Raw genomic sequence first — 9,148 nt, forward strand, 5'->3', positions numbered from 1 at the left:
AACGGCAATCAACTTTATTTACACCGACAATACACTTCCTTGTCCAGATTTATCATTTATATGGTATTATTTTCAGCTATAATGATAAAAATAATTACCTTGTTTAAAAGAAATAAATAGGTACAATAAAAGTATGCACTGCAATTTAATTATAAAGCTGACTTTTTCAAATTATGAAAGATGATTTATGAATTTTAGTTAGTTAAATAGAAGGGACATTTACATATATCCCTTCCCTAACTTTCTTTATTATATACTAGATTTTATCATCCGTATTATGTGGGTTGTTTTATATTATTCGTTTTTAATATTTATATATGTATATTTGAATTTTAATTTTATTTATTGTAAGAATATTTAATAATTAATATACATGAGGTTTGATGATGAAATGGTTTCATAAATAAATGATATGTTATAATCCAATATTTGATGAGATTATTTTTTTAATATAATGAAATGTTATAACCCGTTTAAGAGCTATTTGGGTTTGGTGAGACCTTTACCCGTGAATTCGTTTAAAAGCTATCTGGATTTTGTGACCTATGACCCGCTTATGTTTTTTACCATAATTGTTTATTAATTATAAATAACATCTTTTTCTTTTTAAATTAAATATTAAATTTTAGTATATCCCTATTTTATAGGATTTTCATATCAAATAATTGGTAGGATTAATTTTTAATTTAATGAAATGTTATAACTCGTTTAAGAGCTATCTGGTTTTGATAAGACCCATACCCATGAATTTGGGTTAAATCAATGAGAGGCCTCCATTTAAAAATCAATAAATCTGGTGGCTTCCATAAAAAGGGGGAGCGACCACGTCGCGACACATAGGATTTTAGGGTTTTCGTTTATATATATTATATATTTTCCCAATGCTAAACCTTAAATTACATATCTCTCCTCCATAAATCACATATATTACATATATCCCAATTTCATTTAAATTAACTAACTAAATGATAATTTTACCCTTAATGAACTAATTTACATATATACCCTTCTTAATATTAACAATTACATATATCATCAATTTAAATCCAAACCGAGTTGGTTTTAAGACGAACATATCAAAGCTAATAAATTCAATTAGGGACGATTTTTTTAATCGCTAGCAATTATAAAAAAAATTACATGGTTTATATGTTCAACATTTCTAACATGAGAAATCAACAAACTATATCACATAATATTGTATAAAGGGATTTTTACATATATGCACTCCCTAAAATACATCAAATAATTACATAGTAGTTATTTATAAAATACACCGATATGGTTATATAATATATAAAAATTCAACTACTTTTCTATACGTAGGTTACAAAATAAATTTATTTAAATTGATTTTATTAATTACAATAAAAAAACATTATAAAAAAAGTATCAAAGTCAAAATATCAAATTACATAAAATTCACTTGAGCTCCAATAAATATGGGGGCATTTACGTATAGTTGTAAAAGGGTAAAATGGTAACTGAAGACTATAAGAGGAAATATGTAATTTAAGGTTTAGTATTGGGGAAATATATAATAAAGAGAGTTAGCGAAGGGATATATGTAAAAATCCCAAAAAAGAAAATGACAAGTTATCTGGTACGTATGAATGAGAGAAGAAATAGATTATTATGAGGAGATGAAAAAAAAAGTTCGGTTGCTTAAAAGAATGAAATCATCTTTACGTCATGTTTTTTTTTCCAATATATTTTCTCTTTCACCCTACATCACCTCTACCACCACATACCAACCACCATCACCCACCCACCCCCACCAATCATTGCCCACCTCCCACTAGCGCTACCGCCACAACCACCAATCACCACTGCCACCTGACGACTAACGACTAAGACTGCCATCAACCATGGCCCCCCCTATCTCCACCACCTCCCGCCGCCCACCACCATCACCACCACTACTCACTACTATGTTTATTTTATTTCTTTGTCTTTTCATATCTACCAAACAACATAAATTAATATTTTATTTTTTTTTTTTCACATTATAATCAAACATCTAAATGGATAGTAATGATCTATTTATTCTCTTATCTATTTCATTATCTTATCCATTTTGTTTTCTTATTCCTTCCATTATTTCACACCAAACATACCCTACAAGTAATTTTATGAAAACAAGAAATTAGCTTTTAGTAACATCAAGTTTTTTTCCTAATATTATTTTTGTTTCTATCAATCGTAATTTAGTCGTTATAGTTGGTTTTGTGAAGCCATTTCCTTTGTAGTTTTATTTGTGAAGAACATTTTGGTAAATGAATAAATTGTAATTGTTCAATGGAATAATTGAATAACCAAAAAGATTAATCTGGTGGTTTGGAGAGCGAATTTAGATCGTCAACCTACATGGGTTGCATTGACGACATGTAATATAATTGTTCCCTCAGTTATACAGTAGAAACTCTATAAAATAATACACTTGGGACCACCAAAATTTATTAATTAATATTTTATTAATTTATAGTAGAATACTTAGTTTACAACCACCTTTCAAGCTTCCACTTAATTATTGTATACAATGCATGTATATCAAATGAACGGCCCAATTTGAAAGAAACCTTCAATCTCCCACCTTATTATGCTTCTTGTGTTTAATGTATCACTTTATGGACATTAAAAATATTTTCTATATAAATACAAGATCAAAATAGGTTAACACAAACAAATCATACACACAACATGGCTTCCCATCTTAAAGGTGTGAAAAAAACAACAATGACAGACGAGATTCGAAGAGCATTATGCAAGCACAACAAGGATAATCCAAGTCTCACTCAAAAGCAATTGCAAGAATGGGTTCATACTTCATAGTAACTATGGTTTGTAGGTGAGTCAAGCGACAATATCGAATACAGTTAAGCGGTCTTTAGAGTATCTCTCACTTGCTCCCGAAAGAGGCGATGTTAAGCGACATAAACCGGCAAAATTCCCTGACCTAGAAAAATCTCTTTATGAATGGATTCTTCAATATCAAGAACATGTGAATATGACAGGTGAACTAATCATCGAGAAGGAGAAAAAGTTCATGAAAGATATGTATCCGGTGGATACTCCAGACTTTACTTTTTCTATTGGTTGGCTTGGAAAGTTCAAAGCAAGATATGGAATTAAAAATTTCTGGCATTTTGGAGAGAGTGGATATGTTGAAATGGAGGGCATGGAGGACAAATTAAAATCCATAAGAGACAAAGTTGATCAGTTTGAAATAAAATACATCTTTAATATGGATGATACAGGTTTGTTTTTTTATTATTTTATTTTATATTTTGTACTTTAGTGATGTAATTATTTACATGTTTTGATCTTAAACAGGTTTGTTTTTTAGACTTCAACCGGATCAGTCCCTTGCAACAATGCAGCTTGAAGGGAAAAAACAAGACAAGGAAAGACTAACTGTTGCTATTTGCTGTAATGAGGATGGTTCGGAAAAACTTCCTTTATGGATTATTGGGAAATATGCTAAACCAAGGTGCTTCAAGAATGGGTAAACTTGAACAGTCTGAACTGTGAGTACTGTGCTAACAAACGAGTTTGGATGACTGGTATGTTATTTGAAGAATATGTTCGCCAACTTGATAAAAAAATGGTTGGAAGAAAAATTCTCTTGATTGTGGATAATTGCCCTGCTCATCCAAAAATTATTGAAGGATTACGAAATGTTGAATTATTTTTTTTGCCACCAAACACAACTTCAAAAATTCAACCTTGTGACGCGGGGATCATACGAGCTTTTAAGATGCATTATCGTCGTCGATTTTATAGAAGTCTTTTGGAGAGTTATGAATTTGGGGTTTCAAATCCAGCAAAAATAAATGTATTAGATGCAATGAATCTTGCAATTTCAGCATGGACTATGGATGTTCGTGCAAATACAATTGCGAACTGCTTTCGTCATTGTAAACTTCGATCAACAGATAACATGACTTTTGAGAACTCAGACGAAGGTGGTGAAAGCACTCAAGAACTCCAGAATTTGATCAAAGAGTTGGGTTATCGCAATGCAATGGATGTCGAAGATGTTCTGACTCACCCAGAAGAAAATGTAGTTGCACAGTTGTTGACTGATGAAGAAATTATTGAAAGCGTTATTGGAATTAATAAAGATGATATCGATGAAGAAGATGATGAAAGTTCTACAATGGAGCTCCCTTCGCGAAACGAAGCTATTAAAGCGACAATCACATTGAACAATTTCTTGTTGAGCTATGAGAAAACAACACCAGAAGTTCTTACCATGCTAAGGAAAATTAGAGACGAGATTCAAGGGATAATTGATTTCAACAAAAAACAAAAGACAATTGAGTCATTTTTCAAGAAACCTTCATAAATCATTCATGTAATATGCTATATATAAGGAATTATTAATTTATATTTTATATGGGGTCTAAAGAAATTATCAAAAATGTATTATCTTATAATTTTAGCGAATTATTAATTTAGCACCCTATCCCCGAGTCGGGACCGGCAAAAAATATTATCTTAGAGAGTTTATTAAATAATCGAGTATTAATTTATCGAGTTTCTACTGTATGTTTTTTTTTTTGTGGGAAATAACATAATAAATTGGCAGAACATATATTTGGATCGTGTGGCCTTGCCCAAGCGGTACGGTGGGCTATCTCCTTTTGGTGCCGAGTCCTAGCGATATATGCTTTTCGAGTCCTGGGGCTCCTCAAGGTGTATAAGTTCTCCTCTTAACCGAAGAAGAAGCCTAAAGCTTTTTATGTTGTACTGTTGATCTCATTGTAGAGGTTATGGAAGGCCCGAAATGAGGTGGTCCATGGCAGGGCGGTTATTCGGTAGGCTAAACTGGTAGAGGAGATCAAGATGATAAGCTTTCTTTGGGTACATGTCAAGCTAAATTATGTAGCATGGGAGGATTTGAGAACTTTTAGTTGTTAAACAGGTTAATTTAATTGGAAGGGGATACAATCTTGTCTCTTTAACACTCACATTGAAACCTTAACCTCTATATTTTTTTGTGATGTATAAAAAAAGAGAAATAATAATAATAATAAGATAGGTGTTGTGAGTAAGATAGAGACAGAGATAGACAGTTCAATGTAAAAGGTTTTTAAATACTAAACAAAAAAAGAAAATTATGTTTTTTATTAAATTATAGTTTTAAGTATCTTGAAGGCATTCTTGTTTTTCAACATCTAAAGTTAATAAGAAAATAATTATGAAAACAATTAATCCAAATAAATAATTAACAAGATCACTTAATAGCATAATAAATATCAGATATGCTAATAGCATAATAAATATCAAATATGCTAAGAGCATTCTCATCATATCCTCCAAAATATTGTGAGGGGAATTTGTAAATTATAGTGTGGAATTTTGAGTGGTTATGAGTGTAAATTATAGGGTGAAAAAAGAAAAGATAGTGATCTTTTTGTAAATTTAGAAAAAATGTAATGAATTTTTGTAAATTATAGGGTGGAGAGAGAAAATTTTGATAATAAAAGTATAAAAAATATTGTGTAATTAAAAAGGAGATAAAAATATAGTGTTTTTTAATACAATTATAAAGATGAGTATAAGGGATATGTTAAGAATGCTCTAACATGGTAACGGCCATTTTTAGTTTAATTTATATCTATGCCTACATCTAGTCTTCCATACTATATAAAAAAAAATATATAAGAATCTCCCATGTTCATTCCCACCATTCTTTTTCTTCTCATTCCCTTATTTAGCACACTTTTTTTTTACATATAATGATTTATGTTTATAGAAAACGCTAATTATACTAATAAAGCACATTAATTTTAAATTATCTCTTATTAAAAAAAATAGAAATCTAATTATTTAACTTTTCTTTGTAATCAAATAATAAATGACAGTCAAATTACCCTAAATTATTATATATATTAAATAAGAACTTTCTTAACACTCACTAAAATACTATTCCTTTCACAAAGCTTTAATTACGTGTACGCTAGGCTTTGATGTTGGTATTTTTCACTTTGTTTAATCCTACTACACGTGTTATGAGACATGGGTCTTCACTCACCTCCTTCCACACGTAGCCACGTTTCTCAGATAGTAAGATCTTAATCGAAAACTCGACTTTCTCTATCTGTCAGGCGTCAAGAGAGCGACGGTGGTTCTTCAACTTCAACCGCCGCTCCCAGAGCGCCCATCTGCCTCTGCTCATGTCTCATCTTCAGGATTTTGAATGGATCAGATAATTGGTGTCTTCATCGTCATTTACCTTCGACTATTTGCAGGTTAGCTTTACTCTCTGTGGCAAAAAACTAGATCATATATGTAGAATTGGGGGTAAATTTAAGGTTTCCGTTCTTTGCAGCCAGTATCTGAAGACGAGGATAGTGACTAACTCTAGGTTTGTAATTGTCTTTTTATGATTAGTTCAAGAGAGGCTATGAAATTGTTTGATTGAATTTGTTATTTTTGAACCAACATTTGGTTTTGATTTTTATCTCAAAATCGAGCTTAAGAAAAGGTTTATAATTAGGGTTTGTAGAATATGAGCTCTTTGAATGTAATTTTCTTTTAGATCTGGTTTGAATTAGAAATAAAACTCTACGAGATCTATACGAATTTTAATTTTCATGTTTGGTTTTTCATGATTTTTTTCAGAGTTGTCTTCAGCCATTAAGCAAGAAAGGAAGTTGCTCATGGAGGCATGGGGATTCTTAAATCTTTGTTATATCATGTGCTCGGATACACGAGGGCTGCTATACTTAGTCTAGGAACTTTAGAGACACCCTCAAGAGCTTTTAACAGGTATGAATTCACTTTTATTATCTTTCATCAACTGTTGATCCCTACTGATTATAGGTTAGATTTCATGCTATTTGATTCAATTGGATGTATTTCACACCCCTAATTAAAATTCTTGGTTGCAGGTATGGTTGTTAGATTTATATTTGACATATAGAATTTTGAATCCTCCAACATAATATTTTTATTTCTTTACTGGATCTAGGGCTTATGACAAACTGCCATTAAAGGTAATGGGAGAGGTGCCACCAACTTTGACACAAACCACTTACGGGGCAGATATCGAGTCTCTAGGAACAAATGAAGGTATTTTTGAATTGATTGCTTACTGATTCTATTATCAATGAGAGCATCTATCATTTTATTCATGTTTTCTTCCCATGCAGGTTGTTGCAGTGCCTATTGGTCTCTCTAACAAAGAGAAATCATGTTTAAAACCCGTCTGTCGGTTGTGTGAAACGCCACAAAGCAAAATCATCCACTTTAGATTTTCATCATGATACAACAGCCTTAGGTCAGCATATTTATGTATGGCCTAACACGTATTCCATTCATGCCCCGAATTATGAGTTAACTGTTCACTGGTATTAGCTTTAGATTAACAGTGGTGTTCATGCAGTAATTAGTAACTTTAGAGATTTAAATAAGATGTGTTTACAAGAAATATTGTTTTCTCATCTGTAAGATGGAAATGAATACTATTAAATTTAAATATATGAAAGAATTTTATTGATTTCGAATCACAGTTGTTACTAAATATCATTTTAATTGAATTCTACTTATGTCTACCCTTTTGTAGGTGCAATGCGCGGATTTTCCCCGTTTGCTTTACTTTCACTATGGTTTGTTTTTGTTACTTTGATGAATTCTTTGAAAGACTCAATTTTTGTAATGAGTTATAGGTTCTATGTTGTTACATTACAAGGATTTAAATAATTAGTTGTATGAATTGTGTTAAACTTTTGATGCAGAGTGACTTTGTATTTGCCTTGGAAACTGTCTTCCTTAGCTCACCGGGTACGTCTTAATTTTTATCATTACATGACACACTACAAGTTTATGCTTTTTGATGATTTACAAAGCTATAAATAGTTATGTACACTTTTAACAATTGCATGGACCATATGATTATCTCATCACTTTTGGCTTTGTTTATTGTTGTTGCAGGGGGTCTACTGTTTGGTTGCTTTGGATAGTATTGTTAGAAAATTGAAGTTGTCTTTTAGAGTTGTAAGTTTTTTAGTATAAAGGCTTAGTTTATTGTTAGTGTATGTGTGTTGTTTCCTAATGTATTGTAGTACATGGTATAGGGAAAATATGGTATAAGCTCTTTATGAGCTTTAGGTATTACATTATAGCATAGGAATTTATTGTTAGAAACTTAGAATGTATAGACTAGCAAAAGTGCATAACTATTTCCGAAAAAGGCTCCTTTTGTTTTGTTTTATTTTCTGTGGTCTCAGAAGAAAAAACATTTTTATCTTTGGATATTCCTTCTGATTGTGTTGGGTCGAGCAATTCTGTACAATATACATCAACGGTTCGTGTTCGTCATAGACTATTGACAGCATACATTAACCGTTCTCAAATGTTTGCAATCAACATCAAGTTTGAGTACACTTCAAACATCAATTTTGCTTTTATATGTGCTGTTACTCATCTTAACTCCTCCCGCGACGCGGCGGGTCTAAATACTAGTTATAATTAACTAGTTTGAGTCTCCCTTTATTATGTGAGTTTATTGAAGTTTTTATTTTTAATCGTTTTGCTATTTTATGTTTTTTAATGATTTGTTTTATTTTTTAATGCCGTTTTGTATTAATGTAATTCGTATATATTAGTTTGTTACGTTTATTATATTTTTTAACGTTTGGGCTCTTTCAATTAAGAGCACATGCTTTTTAGATTTTTAGCGAACGAACATAAATGAACACAAAACATGTTGATTTTTTAAACAAAGGACACAAATATTGTCTTATGAAAGGTATGTGTATGTGTGTGTGTGGGGGGGGGGGTGATGTACGTAGGTGACGATGGTTGTTGATGCCTGAGAAGGGAGGTTGACGATGGTGGGTGATAATCAGAAGTTAGCCCGGTGATGAAGAGATGACTGGCAACGGAGAATATATAAAGAAGAGAAATTAAATTATGATTTGATGATAAAAGAGTTTCACAAATAAATAAGATGTTATAACCCGTTTAAGGGCTATCCGGATTTAGTGAGACCCATAACCCGCGAAAATTATTGTTTGATGATTAAAGGGTTATTTCACAAATAAATGACATGCTATAACTCATTTAAGGGCTATTCGGGTTTTGGTGAGACCCGTGACCCTCGAAAATTATTATTTGATTATGAAAGGGTTTCACAAAT

At 31.5% G+C, this 9,148-nt stretch overlaps 1 pseudogene; it reads left to right on the plus strand.

Annotated features, from left to right (window-relative positions):
- Nucleotides 1-2,525: 2,525 nt before the first annotated feature.
- Nucleotides 2,526-4,504, plus strand: LOC143600793 (CENP-B homolog protein 2-like; annotated as a pseudogene).
- The last annotated feature ends 4,644 nt before the right edge of the window (nucleotides 4,505-9,148 follow it).

The sequence above is a fragment of the Bidens hawaiensis genome, unplaced genomic scaffold (assembly GCF_021521415.1).
Source record: "Bidens hawaiensis isolate Kalapana, Puna unplaced genomic scaffold, B.hawaiensis_p1.1 tig00001960_1, whole genome shotgun sequence".
NCBI lineage: Eukaryota > Viridiplantae > Streptophyta > Magnoliopsida > Asterales > Asteraceae > Bidens > Bidens hawaiensis.